Here is a 19,358-nt window from a genome sequence, read left to right as displayed (position 1 = left end):
CCCATTTTCTTTAGTATTGCGCAACGGTTATTGTAGGTGCCAGGTTGAATGTGGATGATAATATTCAATGTTTATACTGTCATCCCGCTGACACCAGGTTGAATATACATTTTACAGTTTACAGATTTTGCTATAAAGCTGAGATAATAGTAGTCGTTTTCTCATAGAGAACATAAAATCAAAAGCGACCGCGAATAGCATTCCCTTATTCTCTTATTCCTACATGATGTGAAGTTGATTCATTATTATGGTGTCGAAATGAAGAACAATAAACGAATACAATCAAAGGCCGAGTTATGAATAGCATTGATTCTGGTGGTAGGTGAAGTCTCTCTCCCCTTTAAGCATCTCAGACACTTCTATTCTGTAAGCCATGTTCACCCTGTGGCCACATTGCGTAGAATAACATAGAACTACTTCAGTTATTACAACACAACTCAACAGAGAAACGGTAAATAATCAAGACTAAGTTGAAACACCAACAGATTCCTTTATCAAGTTCAAGGCTAATTTCAAAATTGGTATTAAATGCCGTTTAGAATTGTACATTTTCAGAGAGCGGTAGAGGGCAGTGTTCGGCGACGCTGCACAGCTGCAGAACCTACAGGCAGGTGAGAGAGAAAGAGAGAGAGGCGGAGGAGAATAGACGACATTTAGAATGTGACTAAAATACTTTACCAACTGCATTAGCCTGTAATATTTTATTATACTATTATATTTTAGAATATTTTTTCTAAAGATAAAATATTCCTTGAGCCTGAAATACTGTCGGGAAAAAAAGTTGTTTTGTTGGGCTATATAGAGTGAAAACAACGAGAGGCTATCTGACAGCACCGAAATCAGAGGTTTATCGTTTACTCCCCACCGGTTTGTCTATGCAACCTCTGCCAACACATCTGTTTCTCTAAATGAATTGCAGCTGCGCTGTAGAATGTTGTTCAAGATATATGCATGTCAAATATATTTCAGCCCGTGAGCAGTTAGTTTATCAGTAGTCGGTCAGTACTCAGACATAAAAATACATGGATTGTAATTAGATATACATGTTCAGTAGGCCCATAGCAACCAATTAGTTGCTATATGCCTCCAATCTCATGATGACTGTTTAAATGAGGTTTGTTTTTCCACAATTTAAGCATGGTGTTTACGCACATCCGTGTCTGTAGTCCACTGGTACCAGTCCTGGAATGGGCTTGGTTGTATCGCGTTTATTATTACGGTATTATTATTGACTTATTACTTACGTGTTTATATTATACCCTTGGATACTCACTTCCCCTGTCATTTTTTAAATTGTAGTCTACCTCAAGCACATGCATGTTGAGAATTTGTTTCTATCTTACACAGTCCTCTCGTCAACTTTGTATAGACCGTGTGTCAGTCAGTAACAATACAAAGGGATTTTCCAGCCATTCACAATAGCATTGGGAAACTAATGGGAAGCATACTGCTCTGCTGACAGCTTATTTGTCAGTCCCACAGTGTTGCACGTGACATAACACTGCCTACTCTAAGATTGCTCACACTGCTTTTTTTCTGATATGATTCTAGCTAATCCTTGTTATTCAAACCTGGAGATGTTCACTGTGTCTTCCACCTGACACTCCTGTAATGAGACCAGGGTGATGTTTCCAGTCTCCAGTTGGCCCTGAGAAAACAAATAGTCTAATTTGATATGCACACCAAATGGCATGCTGTTGCACTTATAGTGCACTATATTTGACCAAATCTGGTCAAAAGTAGTGCACTATGAAGGGAATAGGTTGCCATTTGGGATGGAAGCTTGTTGGGATGGAAAATTGTTCAGCGTATTTACAACACCATGCCCTGAACAAATGTGCTGCCTACTCTATTAATATTCATACAAACCCCTACACGGAAGGACATTAATTCAAGTGCTGTCTTAGGTTCCCGAGTCCGTCCTTTCAAATATAAAAAAGGTTTTCATATTTGATGAACTTATGAGTGCCCTTGACAGTTCTTGGTTGGTGGGGGTACTGAACAAAGATTCTCTTTGAGTCTAATACACACCAAAGCCTTGTGGACAGATGACTATAGTGGTGGTCTGTGTAACCATGGCGTCCACATATCTATCATTATATAGGGTGGAAGGGCGAAGTCAAAAGGCATCTGATATCAGCATAAATGATTTCTGTTTGTTAATAAGTCTGATGGGTGGAATAATGAGCCGATGGCCCTGATCAAAGTTTTAATAGTGCATATTTGTTAAGGCCTTGCTATATGGATTATTTCTGACGTCGGTGGTCAGCGCATCAATTGAGAGGGAACAACTGTGATAAAAGTTACTGCAGACAGATCGAGGAACTTGATTTGACCAACCGGCCGTCTGTAGATATTAGGCCTACCAGGATAGGAAAAAAGGAGACCGTGGATGCATCCGAAATGGCACCCTATTCCCTATTTAGTTCACTAGTTTTGACCAGAGCCTATGCGTCTAAAATGGCACCCTATTCCCTATATAGTGCGCTACTTCTGACCAGAGCCCTATATCAGACACAGCCCATGCTCAATATAATCCTGACCTCTGGATGGTGGAGAAGAGAGAGTGCGTATGTCAGAGCCAGAGGAGATAACAGAGACTATACAGTGCAATTTCTGGTCTGGTGTTCTGTACTTGAAGAGAGATAAAGTGTACGCAGGGGTGCTTTAAAAGCGTTCAGAGACTTCCTCTGTTACTCCTATCACCTTTAGCACCATTTCATATGCATGCAACCACTTTATCTACAGCTGCCAGCTAATGTTGATGGGAGAATGTGATACGAAGAAAAATGTTGGGCCCACAATTAAATTACATTGATTGAACTACTGTCATAGGGTCTCTGCATAATAATGTTATGCCAGGGTTATTTTTCTCAAATCATTACTGAATAGTCAAACATTGGTATTCCAGAGGCCTCCTGCCACAATACAGACAGATTCATAATAAGATTGCCCCTGAGTTGTTCTGTCAGCAATGAATCTTGACAATAATAAGCAGAGCTAGATAACACCTCAACTATTGACCTGTCACTTGGCACAGAGAAGTTGTTTACATATTCCACGCTTTTAGACTGGTGGAATTCTGAGTGAAGGACACCAGTGCTTTCAAAGCAACCTGCCAATGCCATGCTTTGACTTAAAGATGCCCTCAGAACTGCTGTACGGCTGTCTGGATGTGACGTACCTCCTTCCCTTTCCAGTCTGTGAAGTTTGCTTTTGCATGTTGATCTTTGTTCAGGGCTGTGGACTGTTGGAGGCAAAGGGAAAGGACAGTGATCTATCCTTTAAAAGTTGGACTCAGCTCATGTTGTAACTGGGTTGGTGCTCACCAGAAAAGCCAGACTATGTAGCTCCCCACATGCCTTTTCAGAGGAAACATCTCTCTGGTGTGTTTGGTGGTATTTGTGTTGGATCCAAAGGTGTGTGTGTGCGTGTGCGTGTGTGTGTGAGAGAGCGTGCATGAACACAAATGGCAAACAGTAAAGTAAATACATTGGAATAATAGCTGGAGGCACATTGACTTGTGAAGTCCCCTCCTTCACCTTGCTAACTATCTGGAGATAGCTGTTTGTATGTTACCTGGTGTTGATGATAGGTTCCCTCCCTGTACCCGATACCTTGTGCTCTTACCTCTCTCTGCCTCAAAGCCATCTCTCTCTCTCTCTCTGCCTCTCTCTCTGCCCCCCCTCTCTCTCTCTCTCTCTCTCTCTCTCTCTCTCTCTCTCTCTCTCTCTCTCTCTCTCTCTCTCTCTCTCTCTCTCTCTCTCTCTCTCTCTCTCTCTCTCTCTCTCTCTCTCTCTCTCTCTCTCTCTCAGAAAACACCATCTATTTCTCCTGCTGCCAGTTGACAGGAATAATACTGGTGCCGTTGTGGACAGCCGAGCAGAGCCCTAGATCTTTCATGTGATGGGGAAAGCAACATAATGGAAAGGTCCTATTTAGCAGAGTGATAGCTGGGACCTGTTGCCTGTTTGATTCATTATTTCACTTGCCATTAAGGAGGTAAAAATAAAGGCTCCCGGGCTCCTGTTCTAGGATATTGTGTTTTTGTCATGTTGCCAGCAAAATACAGGGTACATTTCAGTCAATTACTTTTCTTAGGTTTCATGGGAATAAGGAAGTGAGTGTAGAGTGTTGAGTAGATGAAAAATTATTGTTAACACAAGACAATTTATACTAGAGAGAAAAGGAATAGCCTGCATGGCGTTTCTCTCTTAGTGGGGAGGTTGCTCGCACACAGAGTGAATGGATGTGAATGAATTATTCTATGAAATCTGTCTGAACTCTGACTGGACCCATTCAATCTCTCAGGACCTATGGTGGTCATTGTGTTTAAATACTGTGTGCTTGGCGTGGCATTCAGAGTGTTTGTCTGTGTGTCCCCCAAATGTCACCCTATTCCCTATACAGTGCAGTCATTTTAACCAGGGCAAATAGTGTACTATATAGGGAATAGGGTTCCATTTGAGACACATGCTCTGTGTGTAACCTGGTCTCTGTTGTTCGCTGCACCAGCCAGCACCACCAGCCTGTGAAATCCGATATGGCCGCTACTATCTGAAACCGCTAATTAATACTTGATGCGAGTGAACGGGCTCACTTTGTCTTATTGTTGTTGATCTTGTTGTTGTTTTCCTCCTCCCCTCCTTATTGTTGTTGTTGTTATTTTCCTCCTCTTCCCCTCCTTATTGTTGTTGTTCTTGGAGAAGGAAGAGAAGAAAATGGCTACTTAAAATCTGGAAGTAAAACATTTATATTTTTAAGTCCTGAAATTCAGTTGAATGACAGTCTGGTCAACAATTTATAAATGTATTTTTGCAGACCTAAAATTACACTGTTATAATTATTGTTGCTTGCACGAACACACACACACACATGTGTTTGTTTAGGTTTGTGTAGGTTTGTTTATAGTCTTGAAGGTACACTATAGTGTATATGCCATCCAAACATCAACTGACCAATATATATTATGTATTGATGATATGCTTTTGTTGCTGGCCAACTCTCTATGAAATCCCTCAGCTTTTGTTATTACATTTCTGACCCCCCCGCTGTTAAAGGAGGGCCAGCTGTAGTTGTATGTGAAGCGGACGTGAAGGCTTTTCTGTCCCATCGCTCACAGCTCTGTCCAGCCCAACAAGGCCTCAGTGAGGAGCAGAAAGAAAGAAGGGTGAGGCAGGAAACACTCCCACAGTTGATTTGGCCATTGTGGGGGAGGAACACTTTTCTCATTGATGCCGTGGATACATATTGAAATGGTGAACCCCCCCCCCCAAAAGCTTTAGGAAGGGGCTCTTTGAGAGCAACAGGCAACCCGGAGGACTGTGGTAGGAGATGGGTGTTAGAGGCTTTGTGGTGATGGTGGAAACATTGTCCCTGCTCCAGTGATTTAATACCCCTGTATTCAAGAAGGAGCTCTTTCTGACTGTCCCTGTGTGTGATGGGCTGTGTGTGCGTGTAGGCCTCTGAGGCTGTCTCTCTCCTCTCCATAGTCCCTTTGAGGTTTCAGCCTTGAGGCCTGTAGCCCAGGGTCAATGTCTCGTAGGAACAGGTCCTTTGTGAAAGTGGAAATGTACTCTCACTCAATACAAAACCTATTCCTTTCCTTTTCGACTTGCCATAGGTAAAGAAGCCTCTATCTTTGCCTAAGGCTTTGCTCCAACAGTGAATAGCTGTCCATTTGGTTGGGAAGGTATATTACTGGAGACTTGAGATGTAAACTACCAGAATTTGTGTCTTTCAAGGATTTTATGTAATCTAGTGGCCTGATTTTCTGTTACTTACAAAAAAGACCTTAGATTCCGGTAACTTTGATAAATTACCAGTAGCTTTGGTAAATTACCGGTGGCTTTGGTAAATTACTGGTAGCTTTGCAATCCTAGTTGTAGGATCTGGATTCTCAGCTTCTATATTTTGCGGAAGGAGGAGCATATACTATCCTTATCTGATTTTCATTTACAGTCGCTGGTAAGAAGAAGCTGTTTTGCCCTCTTCCTTTTCTCAGTCCAATAACACAGGGTTTGCAATGTGTACAGGACAGAGGCATAGCCGCGGGATGTAGGGTTGCTGAGGGTGCTGCAGCACACACTAAAAAATTATCATTAAAAATAATGAATGCTTTTTTTTCTCACACAAGTAGTGCATTCGGCCTTTACTAGTCCTTTACTAGTCCTTTACTAGTCCTTTACTAGTCCTTTATTAGTGGACTGGTATAGAGGTCTGTAGCGTGGGCACATTTTTTTTTTGTTGTATAATTAAGAGAACTATCTTGCAGGATTCAGTAGTTGGAACTGTAAGAGTTCCATTGCCCTTTGCTCTGTGATGTCATTCTAATGGAATCCAGAAATAACAAAACCCTGTCATCAAACATTTACATCAAAAGGTGCCAAGTTATGGCCAAATACCCAAAACATCCACATCAAATTCAATATTTTTCTTGATCAAATAACATGGAAAACAACCACTTTTTGTGCAGTATTAAATTACCATCCTTACAAACCACTTAATGTAAATGTACATTACTGTATTGTACATAGGCTGGTCATCTAGGTTTGTACCTGTAGACTTTCCATCACCATGAAGAAAAACAATGACCAATACAGTAATTGAGTACATTGAGACATCAAGTGGTTTGTGATGACGTGATGATGTGACTCAGTTGGAGGAGCATGGCACTTACAAAACTAGGGTTGTGGGTTCGATTCCCACAGGGAACTACTGCAAGTTCCTCTGGATAAGAATGTCTACTAAAACTTCAAAGGAATGAATAGACCATTTCAGTTCACACATAGAAATACAGTGCATTTGAAATGTATTCAGACCTCTGGACTTTTTCCACATTTTGTTAATTGATTAAATAATAAAATGAATCAATCTACACACAATACCCCATAATGACAAAGCTAAAACAGGTTTTTATAAATGTTAGCACATTTATTACAAATAAAAAACAGAAATACCTTATTTACATAAGTATTCAGAGCCTTTGCTATGAGACTCGAAATTGAGCTCATGCGCATCCTGTTTCCATGGATCATCCTTGAGATGTTTATACAACTCGATTGGAGTCCACCTATGATAAATTAAATTGATTGGACATGATTTGGAAAGACACACACCTGTCTATAAGGTCCCACAGCTGCACGTCAGAGGAAAAACCAAGCCATGAGGTCGAAGGAATTGTCCGTAGAGCTCTGAGACAGGATTGTGTTGAGGCACAGTACTGGGGAAGGGTACCAAAAAATGTATGCAGCATTGAAGGTCCCCAAGAACACAGTGGACTCCATCATTGTAAAATGGAAGAAGTTTGGAAACACCAAGACGCTTCCTAGACCAAGACTCTTCCTAGAGCTGGCCGTACGGCCAAACTGAGCAATCGGGGAAGAAGGATCTTGGACAGGGAGAATCGTCCCGTCAACCTCTAATAAATACACGGGACAAGACCGTAATAACAATACACGGGACGAGACCCGTAATAACAATACACGGGACGAGACCGTAATAACAATACACGGGACGAGACCCGTAATAACAATACACGGGACGAGACCCGTAATAACAATACACGGGACGAGACAAGACCCATAATAACAATACACGGGACGGGACCCGTAATAACAATACACGGGACGAGACCCGTAAAAACAATACACAGGACGAGACCCGTAATAACAATACACGAGACGAGACCCGTAATAACAATACACGAGACGAGACCCGTAATAACAATACACGGGACGAGACCCGTAATACAATACACGGGACGAGACCGTAATAACAATACACGAGACGAGACCCGTAATAACAATACACGAGACGAGACCCGTAATAACAATACACGGGACGAGACCCGTAATAACAATACACAGGACGAGACCCGTAAAAACAATACACAGGACGAGACCCGTAATAACAATACACGAGACGAGACCCGTAATAACAATACACGAGACGAGACCCGTAATAACAATACACAGGACGAGACCAGTAATAACAATACACAGGACGAGACCCGTAATAACAATACACAGGACGAGACCCGTAATAACAATACACGAGACAAGACCCGTAATAACAATACACGGGACGAGACCCGTAATAACAATACACGGGACGAGACCCGTAAAAACAATACACGGGACGAGACCCGTAATAACAATACACAGGACGAGACCCGTAATAACAATACACAGGACGAGACCCGTAATAACAATACACGGGACGAGACCCGTAATAACAATACACGGGACGAGACCCGTAATAACAATACACAGGACGAGACCCATAATAACAATACACAGGACGGGACCCGTAATAACAATACACGGGACGAGACCCGTAATAACAATACACGGGACGAGACCCATAATAACAATACACGGGACGGGACCCGTAATAACAATACACAGGACAGGACGAGACCCGTAATAACAATACACGGGACGAGACCGTAATAACAATACACGGGACGAGACCCGTAATAACAATACACGGGACGAGACCGTAATAACATTACACGGGACGAGACCGTAATAACAATACACGGGACGTGACCCATAATAACAATACACGGGACGAGACCCGTAATAACAATACACGGGACGAGACCGTAATAACAATACACGGGACGAGACGAGACCCGTAATAACAATACACGGAACTAGACGAGACCCGTAATAACAATACACGGGACGAGACCGTAATAACAATACACGGGACGAGACGAGACCCGTAATAACAATACACGGGACGAGACCGTAATAACAATACACGGGACGAGACGAGACCCGTAATAACAATATACGGGACGAGACCGTAATAACAATACACGGGACGAGACGAGACCCGTAATAACAATACACGAGACGAGACCCGTAATAACAATATACGAGACGAGACGAGACCCGTAATAACAATACACGAGACGAGACCCGTAATAACAATATACGAGACAAGACCCGTAATAACAATACACGGGACGAGACCGTAATAACAATACACGGAACGAGACGAGACCCGTAATAACAATATACGGGACGAGACCGTAATAACAATACACGGGACGAGACCGTAATAACAATACACGGGACGGGACCCGTAATAACAATACACGGGACAGGACGAGACCCGTAATAACAATACACGGGACGAGACCCGTAATAACAATACACGGGACGGGACCCGTAATAACAATACACGGGACGAGACCCGTAATAACAATACACGGGACGAGACCAGTAATAACAATACACGGGACGAGACCGTAATAACAATACACGGGACGAGACCAGTAATAACAATACACGGGACGAGACCGTAATAACAATACACGGGACGAGACCCGTAATAACAATACACAGGACGAGACCGTAATAACAATTGCACACTAACACGGTAACACGCAAGCCGATACAACAGAGCACTGGTTCTCACAAGACCAACGGACATGTAACAATAATCAACAAGAACAATGGGGAACAGAGGGCACATATACAGTATACCCATACTAATCAGGTGGAATGGGAACCAGGTGTGCGTAAGGAGACAAGACAGTCATGATCCAGTTCAGTGACGCCTAGAAGGCCCGTGACGTAGGCCTCTGGAGCTGATGAACGGAATGAGCAACAGTGCCAGGGGAATCCGTGACATCAACCAAAGCCACTCCTCAGTAAAAGGCACAATGACAGGCCACTTGGAGTTTTCCAAAAGGCACCTAAAGAACTCTCAGACCATGAGAAACAAGATTCTCTTGTTTGTTGAAACCAAGATTGAAATCTTTGGCCTGAATGCCAAGTGTTACATCTGGAGGAAACATGGCACCATCTCTACGGTGAGGCATGTTGTTGGCAGCATCATGCTGTGGGGATGTTTTTCAGTGGTAGGGACTGGGAGACTAGTCAGGATTGAGGGAAAGATTAATGGAGAAAAGTACAGAGAAATCCTTGATAAAAACCTGCTCCAGAATACCTCCGACTGGGGCGAAGGTTCACCTTCCAACAGGATAACGACCCCACAGTAAGCACACAGCCAAAACAACGCAGGAGTGGTTTTGGGACAAGTCTCTGAATGTCCTTGAGTGGCCCAGCCAGAACCCGATCGAACATGTCTGGGGAGACTTGAAAATATCTGTGCCGCGAAGCTCCCCATCCAACCTGACAGAGCTTGAGAGGATCTGTAGAGAAGAATTGGAGAAAAAAAATACAGATTGTGCCAAGCTTTTAGCGTCATACCCATAAAGACTTGAGGCTGTAATCGCTGCCGAAGGTACTTCAACAAAGTGATAATATATTGATAATTATCAGACTCAAGTTACTCATGCTGGTAAACACTCAAACTGTTTTTTTTTTTGCAAAAGTAGTGCACTGGGTCTTTACTAGTACTGTATTAGCAGATCGATAGACGTCTGTAGTATCGGTGCGAGCAAATCGCAGCACTCCCACCCCCAAACTACTTCCCGCGTCTATGAACAGAGACGTTAGGTACAGCTACTCCACACTTAATCACCGATTTGTCCATTAACTGTCTGTGATTAGCTGTTTCCAGTGGGACATTTAATAGTCTCATTAGTGTTAGTGCTGACTGTCTTGTAGTCCTCCCGGTTGCCTAGCTAGAGAGCAGCCTGTGTGTGTGTCTGTGTGTGGCTTGATAGAGCAGCCAGAGCCAGTGACATATGATGGCTAATTTAGCCCAGTAACATCCTCTCCCCTGGTCAGAAGCTCTTCAACGCAATCAAATAATTAACAGTAAGAAGCTGTGTCCCAAATGGCACCATATTCCCTACATAGTGCACTACTTTTGACCGGATCCCTATGGCCTCTTATCAAAAGTAGTGCACTATGTAGGGATTATGGTGCCATTTGGCAGGCATCCTAAGCATCCATCCTCTTCCCTCCGGCATCTTCTGTTCTTCCCTCCCTCTTCGTCTTTATGTTCTCATGTGCATAGCACTGTATCTCATCATCACATTCAAATAGAGCATCTTAAAAGTGTCTGAGAGTCACACTGTGGGCCTAATGATATCGCTCAGCTACATGTGATGGGAGAATCACATACTCAGTTCGGTGTTGATTAGAAACGTTACAAAAGGCCAGGTTAAATTCATCTTTGAGCTGCAGGCAGATTGAGCTGCAGGCAGAATCAGAGTTTGACATTGAAACCATGGATAAATGTACCACCTTGGGTTTGAGTAACAGTTATGGCAGTTGTGAAACTGGGATGGATTGGCAATCGGTCCCTAGGGGGTGCTGTGTTTGGGTCCCATCCTATGTGTTGTGATAATAGCGTTATTTTGCTCTATAACCTGTTAGTTCATATGCCTTGACACCGTGATATATAAGCCTAAAGGCCGAGACAATAAGACGACACAGTGGCAGAATAAATTCAACCAGACCTTTGTTTCATCATAAAACCAAAGAGCAACATCTGCCCGATGAAGTCCACAAAATATATTGCATGTAACAAACAGTTACATAACCTACAGCACGGTCAAGGAACTTAATATTTCTGACATTTTCAGACTACCAAACAACTACTGATTTAGAGTTACCTCAAGTTGCAAAGAAAACAGGCGCTGTCTCCACTATTCCAGCACCATTTCAACATTTCAACATCATCTAATCACCTACAGTATGCTTAGTCTAACACAGTGACAACTAAAAAATACCAAAAACAATTTAGTCGGATCAACGTTAGTGTCACGACAGGTTGGAACGACAGGGCCCTCATCGACCACTAAGGATGCAGCCTGCGTGAGGATGTCCGTCGGGAGTTGGCCTGCAGGGATGCCACCATCACCTTTGACCAGCTGGTGGATCTGTCCATTCGGTTGGATAACCTGCTGGTCACCCGCGGACGTCCAGAGATGGCTCTGTCGGTTCCATCTTCCAGCACCCCCGCTCCGGTGCCTATGAAGCTGGGAGGAGCTGCGCTCAGGGAGGCCGGAGGAGGGGCCTTCACGTGCACCATCTGTGGCCGCAGAGGGCACACTGCTGGTCGGTGCCGGGTTGGTGCCTCTGGGAGTCGAGGCAGCAGGCAGGGCTCTCTGGCGTCACCCCAGGTGAATTTGCACCATGTGTTTTCCCCTGAGTGTTCCCCACATTTCCAGCTTAAGGCGCTCGTCGATTCAGGCGCGGCTGGGAATTTTAGCGAAAGAGCATTCGCCCTTAGTTTAGGAATCCCCATTGTTCCTGTGGTTAGACCCTTCCCGTTACAAACTCTGGATAGTCGACCATTAGGGTCCGGGTTAATTAGGGAAGCCACCATCTCCCTGGGCATGGAGACGCAGGGGGGTCACGAGGGGAGAATCAGTCTCTTCCTCATTGACTGTCCTGCGTTTCCCATGGTACTAGGCGTGCCCTGGTTAGCTCGTCATGACCCCACTATTTCATGGCAACAGAGGGCTCTCACGGGGTGGTCGCGAGAGTGCTCAGGGAGGTGTATAGGGGTTTCCGTTGGTGCTACCATGGTGGAAAGTCCAGACCAGGACTCCACCGTGCTCACCCCCCCTGAATATGCCGATTTGGCTTTCGCCTTCTCCAAAAAGAAGGAGACTCAATTACCACCCCATCGACGAGGGGATTGTGCGATAAAATCCTGATAGACGCCGCACTTCCTCGGAGTCATGTGTATCCCCTGTTGCAAGCGGAGATGGCAGCTATGGAGACATATGTCTCTGAATACCTGCGTCGGGTACATTGGGTCCTCCACTTCACCTGCCTCCTCAAGTTTTTTTTTTGTGAAGAAGAAGGAGGGAGGTCTGCGCCCGTGTATTGACTATTGAGGTCGAAATCAAATCACGGTGAGCTACAGTTACGTGTTTACTCACGTCTTCCGGCACTTCGGGGTGCCTGAGGATATAGTGTCTGATCGAGGACCCCAGTTCACTTCGAGAGTCTGGAGGGATTTCATTGAACGTCTGGGGGTCTCGATCAGCCTTACCTCGGGTTTTCACCCCGAGACTAATGGAAGGTGGAGTGAGTGAACCAGGATGTGGGCAGGTTTCTGAGGTCTTATTGCCAGGACCGGCCGGGGGAGTGGGTGGCATTCATGCCCTGGGCAGAGATGGTGCAGAACTCGCTCCGCCACTCCTCCACAAACCTCTCCCCTTACCCGTGCTTATAGGGGTACCAGCCAGTTCTGGCACCGTGGCATCAGAGTCAGACCGAGGCTCCTGCGGCGGACGAATGGTTCAGGCGTGCGGAGGAGATATGGGAGGCTGCCCATGCTCACTTCCAGTGGGCCGTGCGGTGCCAAACAAACAGTGCGGACCGGGGAACCGAGTCTGGCTCTCGACCCGAAACTTGCCCCTCCACCTGCCCTGCCGTAAGCTGTGTCCGCGGTTTGTGGGGCCATTTAAAGTCCGGAAGAGAGTGAACGAGGTGTGTTACAGGTTACAGCTTCCTCCCGATTACCAAATTAACCCCTAGTTCCATGTGTCTCTCCTCGTGCCGGTGGTGGTTGGTCCACTCCAGGAGTCTGAGGTACGGGAGTCTGGACATTGAGGGGGTCCCGGCGTACTCCGTTCGGTCCATCCTGGATTTGAGGCGTCGGGCGAGGGGCCTTCAATACCTCGTGGAGCTGGAGGGGTACGGTCTGGAGGAAAGGTGCTGGGTTCCGGTTGAGGACGTGTTGGACCCTTCAATGCTGCGGGAGTTCCACCGTCTCCAGCCGGATCGCCCTGTGCCTCGCCCTCCGGGTCGTCCCCGAGGCCGGTGTCGGCGTGCTGCTGGAGCCGTGCATCAAGGGGAGGGGGTGTACTGTCACGACTTCCGCCGAAGTAGGCTCCTCTCCTTGTTCGGGCGGCGTTCAGCGGTCGACTTCACTGGTCCTCTAGCCATCGCCGCTCCACTTGTCATTGTTCCATTTGTTTTGTCTTGTTTCCCCGCACACCTGGTTTACATTTCCTAATCACACTACATATATATTCCCTCTGTTTCCCCCATGTCCTCCTCTTTCATGTTCATGCCTGAACGGTCTATGACTCTGTCATACAGTACACCCTTTTAGTTTTTGTTGTCCTAGGCCACCTGGCTAAAATGCTTACTTGCTAGCCTAACTTCCTTTCATGGGCAATGACGTGCCAGGCCAAGTAGTTAACATTAGCCAGCCAACTACATCTAGCTACATGTTGAACTTCCCGCTCTCCAGGGGCACAATGTATGAATGTATGGTTTGCTCAGAATCAGCATTATAATCATTGGCCAGTACAAAGATTTAAGTAAAATCCATGGCTAATTTAGGAAAGGGTGGATTTTAGCTAGCTAGCTAGCAACCGGAGGACAACGACGTAACAAGTTACAATAATTCAAGTTTTCGGTCAATTACATTTGGCTTCTAATGTGATGTGATTGGTTTGAAGCCAAATCCAAACTGGCTTTCCATGACACTTTTTTATGGTGCGCCATGACCATTCACAGCTGAGCTCACTCAGTTTAGCTCAACACTGATGGGCTATTATTATTTTAAATAATAATAATAAAGGGAGGCCAAATGTTCACTGGCTTCCCTTGCATTCAATGCTATGGGTGGCAACAATGTCATACTCTTTTTGACAGCATAGATGAGCTACACATACAGAGACAGAGGGGCGGGGTTTTGTTTGCTTGGATTCTTTCTCTGGTGAGATAGATTCAGCCTCTTACGAATTTAAGGAAATGTATGAAACACAGAGAGACGACAGAAACATTATGTTATTTCGTGGCATCCATGATCAAAAGCCGTTTTTCTGAGCTGATGAATCTGTTCTCATCTTGAAAGGTTTCCATTATGCTGTGTAGACTAATAAGACCTTGTAGTGGGTTGAAAGCAATTGTCAGGTACATCATGAAAAATTAATGAATCATTCAATTTGGATTAATTTGTTTTTTAAACAAACCTTGTAACACATTTTAGTCAAAGCTTTCAACATGTTTATTTAATGTCTTCTGTAATCTCTTTTTTTTCTTCAAATTTCAAAGCAATTGCTTTCATTCAAGTCAACAACAAAGCTTTTTTTCTCCACATCCTTCACTTTCCCTTTATGTCTCTGGCTAACGTGTGACACAATCTCTTCTCTCTCTCTCTGTGGACCCCTACAGTAATTGATGGACCCTGATATTAAATTCTCATAGAAATGGAAAAGGGTGCAATAACCTATAGAGGTCATGTAGCCTATGCACACTTGTCTGGAGTGTATTTCACATTTCAGAGACCATGGTCATGTGAGCCCTCTTGCTGTGAAATGGGATATTCATTATGGTTCTAACCTAAGGGCCCTGCCATAGGATTGCACTATAAAGAGGATAGGGTGGAATTTGGGCCTAATACAGACGAACCAACTACACTCAGCAGCCAGACATTGAGGGGAATTATTCTCTTGTCTCTTGATGACCTTATGTTTGGCAGTTGAGAGGAATCCATTGGTCTGATGCCAAAATACCCAAGTTATCCTCCACGCTTGCTGAATAGTTTCTATTCATGTCCCCTACAGTAAGACCCCAGAGTCTCTTATCAGGGCTTGGTGTACCTAGATACCAAGCAGTGCTCTGGCTATGGCGAACGGATGTACAGATGTAGGATCTTAATTTGAGCCAGTTCATTACAGCAGGAAAATGATCCTGCAGCAACAGGAAATGTGAATTATTATGTGAATTATGATTAATGGAAATATTTGTAGGGGTTGATAGAAATCTGAAATGTGAAAATGGAAATGACAAACTTTAGAAATGTTTTTAAACCTCAAATACACTACAAGTTTAAAATGTCCTGCATTGCAGGAAAGTTCTCCTGCAACAGGGTGATCATATTAAGATCCTACATCTGTACCGCGGGTACAGTGACAGTTCAGTGGCCAGACACAATGGGTGACATTTCCACAGCACAAAACACAGAGGAAAGATATCGGCCTTTTTCAGACCAGACAGTATCAGTTCAAATCCACAGCACCGACTCAGCACTGCATGGCACTTTAAAATCTGTTTTGACGTTAGCCCTGCTTTATCTGCGTTTTCAAAACAGGGACGTAGTTAGTGTGTTTCATGGCTTGTATAGTTGAGAGGTGTCTCAAGTCCTCAGCCTCAGACAATACAGTTCTGGGAGGCAATGGTTTCATCCAGACTAAAGAAGGGAGCACAAGTGGTTCTGAATGTTTTCTTGAGAGTTAAACACTATGAAAGTGCAAGACAGCAGAAAGCATCATGCATCAATTAAAGACAGGTGTACTTTGTATGTCGAACCAAACTACCTCTTTGCCTATCGCTGGCTTGACGCTAAGTCGTTTTGTGCTGGGGAAGCGAGGCCCGTCCCAAGCACCCCCAGACAGAAGAGAGGGTGATAGTGATTCATGTCCAGTGTGTATGTCTCGTCAGAACCAGCATGCTGGAAATACCATGCCATCCTAGACATTCTGTTTCTATAGCCTCCATTACCTCCTACAGTGGAACTCACAGTTTAGTAACTGAACGTTTTGTTTATACATTGTTTATAACCAACTTGATAAATTATCTTGCTAAAAGTAAAAAGACACTTGTTTTACGGACAATTTCGAGCCACACTGAATTTTTGCAACACTGGAAAGAAAGATTCACCTGCTGTCTTTGACAAACCTTTCCCAGTCGTTCCTCCTAGCCATGCCGTCGATTATGACCCCCCATCCTCTCTTTCCCAGTCGTTCCTCCTGGCCATGCCGTCGATTATGACCCCCCATCCTCTCTTTCCCAGTCGTTCCTCCTGGCCATGCCGTCGATTATGACCCCCCATCCTCTCTTTCCCAGTCGTTCCTCCTGGCCATGCCGTCGATTATGACCCCCCATCCTCTCTTTCCCAGTCGTTCCTCCTGGCCATGCCGTCGATTATGACCCCCCATCCTCTCTTTCCCAGTCGTTCCTCCTGGCCATGCCGTCGATTATGACCCCCATCCTCTCTTTCCCAGTCGTTCCTCCTGGCCATGCCGTCGATTATGACCCCCCATCCTCTCTTTCCCAGTCGTTCCTCCTGGCCATGCCGTCGATTATGACCCCCCATCCTCTCTTTCCCAGTCGTTCCTCCTGGCCATGCCGTCGATGATGACCCCCCATCCTCTCTTTCCCAGTCGTTCCTCCTGGCCATGCCGTCGATTATGACCCCCCATCCTCTCTTTCCCAGTCGTTCCTCCTGGCCATGCCGTCGATTATGACCCCCATTCCTCTCTTTTCCAGTCGTTCCTCCTAGCCATGCCGTCGATTATGACCCCCCATCCTCTCTTTCCCAGTCGTTCCTCCTGGCCATGCCGTCGATTATGACCCCCCATCCTCTCTTTCCCAGTCGTTCCTCCTGGCCATGCCGTCGATTATAACCCCCCATCCTCTCTTTCCCAGTCGTTCCTCCTAGCCATGCCGTCGATTATGACCCCCCATCCTCTCTTTCCCAGTCGTTCCTCCTGGCCATGCCGTCGATTATGACCCCCCATCCTCTCTTTCCCAGTCGTTCCTCCTGGCCATGCCGTCGATTATGACCCCCCATCCTCTCTTTCCCAGTCGTTCCTCCTGGCCATGCCGTCGATTATGACCCCCCATCCTCTCTTTCCCAGTCGTTCCTCCTAGCCATGCCGTCGATTATGACCCCCCATCCTCTCTTTCCCAGTCGTTCCTCCTGGCCATGCCGTCGATTATGACCCCCCATCCTCTCTTTCCCAGTCGTTCCTCCTAGCCATGCCGTCGATTATGACCCCCCATCCTCTCTTTCCCGGTCGTTCCTCCTGGCCATGCCGTCGATTATGACCCCCATCCTCTCTTTCCCAGTCGTTCCTCCTAGCCATGCCGTCGATTATGACCCCCCATCCTCTCTTTCCCGGTCGTTCCTCCTGGCTATGCCGTCGATTATGACCCCCCATCCTCTCTTTCCCAGTCGTTCCTCCTGGCCATGCCGTCGATTATGACCCCCCATCCTCTCTTTCCCAGTCGTTCCTCCTAGCCATGCCGTCGATTATGACCCCCCATCCTCTCTTTCCCAGTCGTTCCTCCTGGCCATGCCGTCGATTATGACCCCCCATCCTCTCTTTCCCAGTCGTTCCTCCTGGCCATGCCGTCGATTATGACCCCCCATCCTCTCTTTCCCAGTCGTTCCTCCTAGCCATGCCGTCGATTATGACCCCCCATCCTCTCTTTCCCAGTCGTTCCTCCTGGCCATGCCGTCCATTATGACCCCCCATCCTCTCTTTCCCAGTCGTTCCTCCTGGCCATGCCGTCGATTATAACCCCCCATCCTCTCTTTCCCAGTCGTTCCTCCTAGCCATGCCGTCGATTATGACCCCCCATCCTCTCTTTCCCAGTCGTTCCTCCTGGCCATGCCGTCGATTATGACCCCCATCCTCTCTTTCCCAGTCGTTCCTCCTGGCCATGCCGTCGATTATGACCCCCCATCCTCTCTTTCCCAGTCGTTCCTCCTGGCCATGCCGTCGATTATGACCCCCCATCCTCTCTTTCCCAGTCGTTCCTCCTAGCCATGCCGTCGATTATGACCCCCCATCCTCTCTTTCCCGGTCGTTCCTCCTGGCTATGCCGTCGATTATGACCCCCCATCCTCTCTTTCCCAGTCGTTCCTCCTGGCCATGCCGTCGATTATGACCCCCACTCCTCTCTTTCCCTGTCGTTCCTCCTGGCCATGCCGTCGATTATGACCCCCCATCCTCTCTTTCCCGGTCGTTCCTCCTGGCTATGCCGTCGATTATGACCCCCCATCCTCTCTTTCCCAGTCGTTCCTCCTAGCCATGCCGTCGATTACGACCCCCCATCCTCTCTTTCCCAGTCGTTCCTCCTGGCCATGCCGTCCATTATGACCCCCCATCCTCTCTTTCCCAGTCGTTCCTCCTAGCCATGCCGTCGATTATGACCCCCCATCCTCTCTTTCCCAGTCGTTCCTCCTGGCCATGCCGTCCATTATGACCCCCCATCCTCTCTTTCCCAGTCGTTCCTCCTGGCCATGCCGTCGATTATGACCCCCCATCCTCTCTTTCCCAGTCGTTCCTCCTGGCCATGCCGTCGATGATGACCCCCCATCCTCTCTTTCCCAGTCGTTCCTCCTAGCCATGCCGTCGATTATGACCCCCCATCCTCTCTTTCCCAGTCGTTCCTCCTAGCCATGCCGTCGATTATGACCCCCCATCCTCTCTTTCCCAGTCGTTCCTCCTGGCCATGCCGTCGATTATGACCCCCCATCCTCTCTTTCCCGGTCGTTCCTCCTGGCTATGCCGTCGATTATGACCCCCCATCCTCTCTTTCCCAGTCGTTCCTCCTAGCCATGCCGTCGATTATGACCCCCCATCCTCTCTTTCCCAGTCGTTCCTCCTAGCCATGCCGTCGATTATGACCCCCCATCCTCTCTTTCCCAGTCGTTCCTCCTGGCCA

General features: G+C 46.4%; 1 protein-coding gene across 5 annotated transcripts in view; it reads left to right on the top strand.

Annotated features, from left to right (window-relative positions):
• LOC118385854 (semaphorin-5B-like) overlaps window positions 1–19,358 on the top strand; it is a 355,620-nt gene that overhangs the window by 964 nt on the left and 335,298 nt on the right. The window lies entirely within an intron of this gene.

The sequence above is a fragment of the Oncorhynchus keta genome, chromosome 7 (genome assembly GCF_023373465.1).
Source record: "Oncorhynchus keta strain PuntledgeMale-10-30-2019 chromosome 7, Oket_V2, whole genome shotgun sequence".
Lineage (NCBI taxonomy): Eukaryota > Metazoa > Chordata > Actinopteri > Salmoniformes > Salmonidae > Oncorhynchus > Oncorhynchus keta.
The sequence above is the reverse complement of the archived record's forward strand: the minus strand, read 5'-3'. Positions and strand labels throughout refer to the sequence as shown.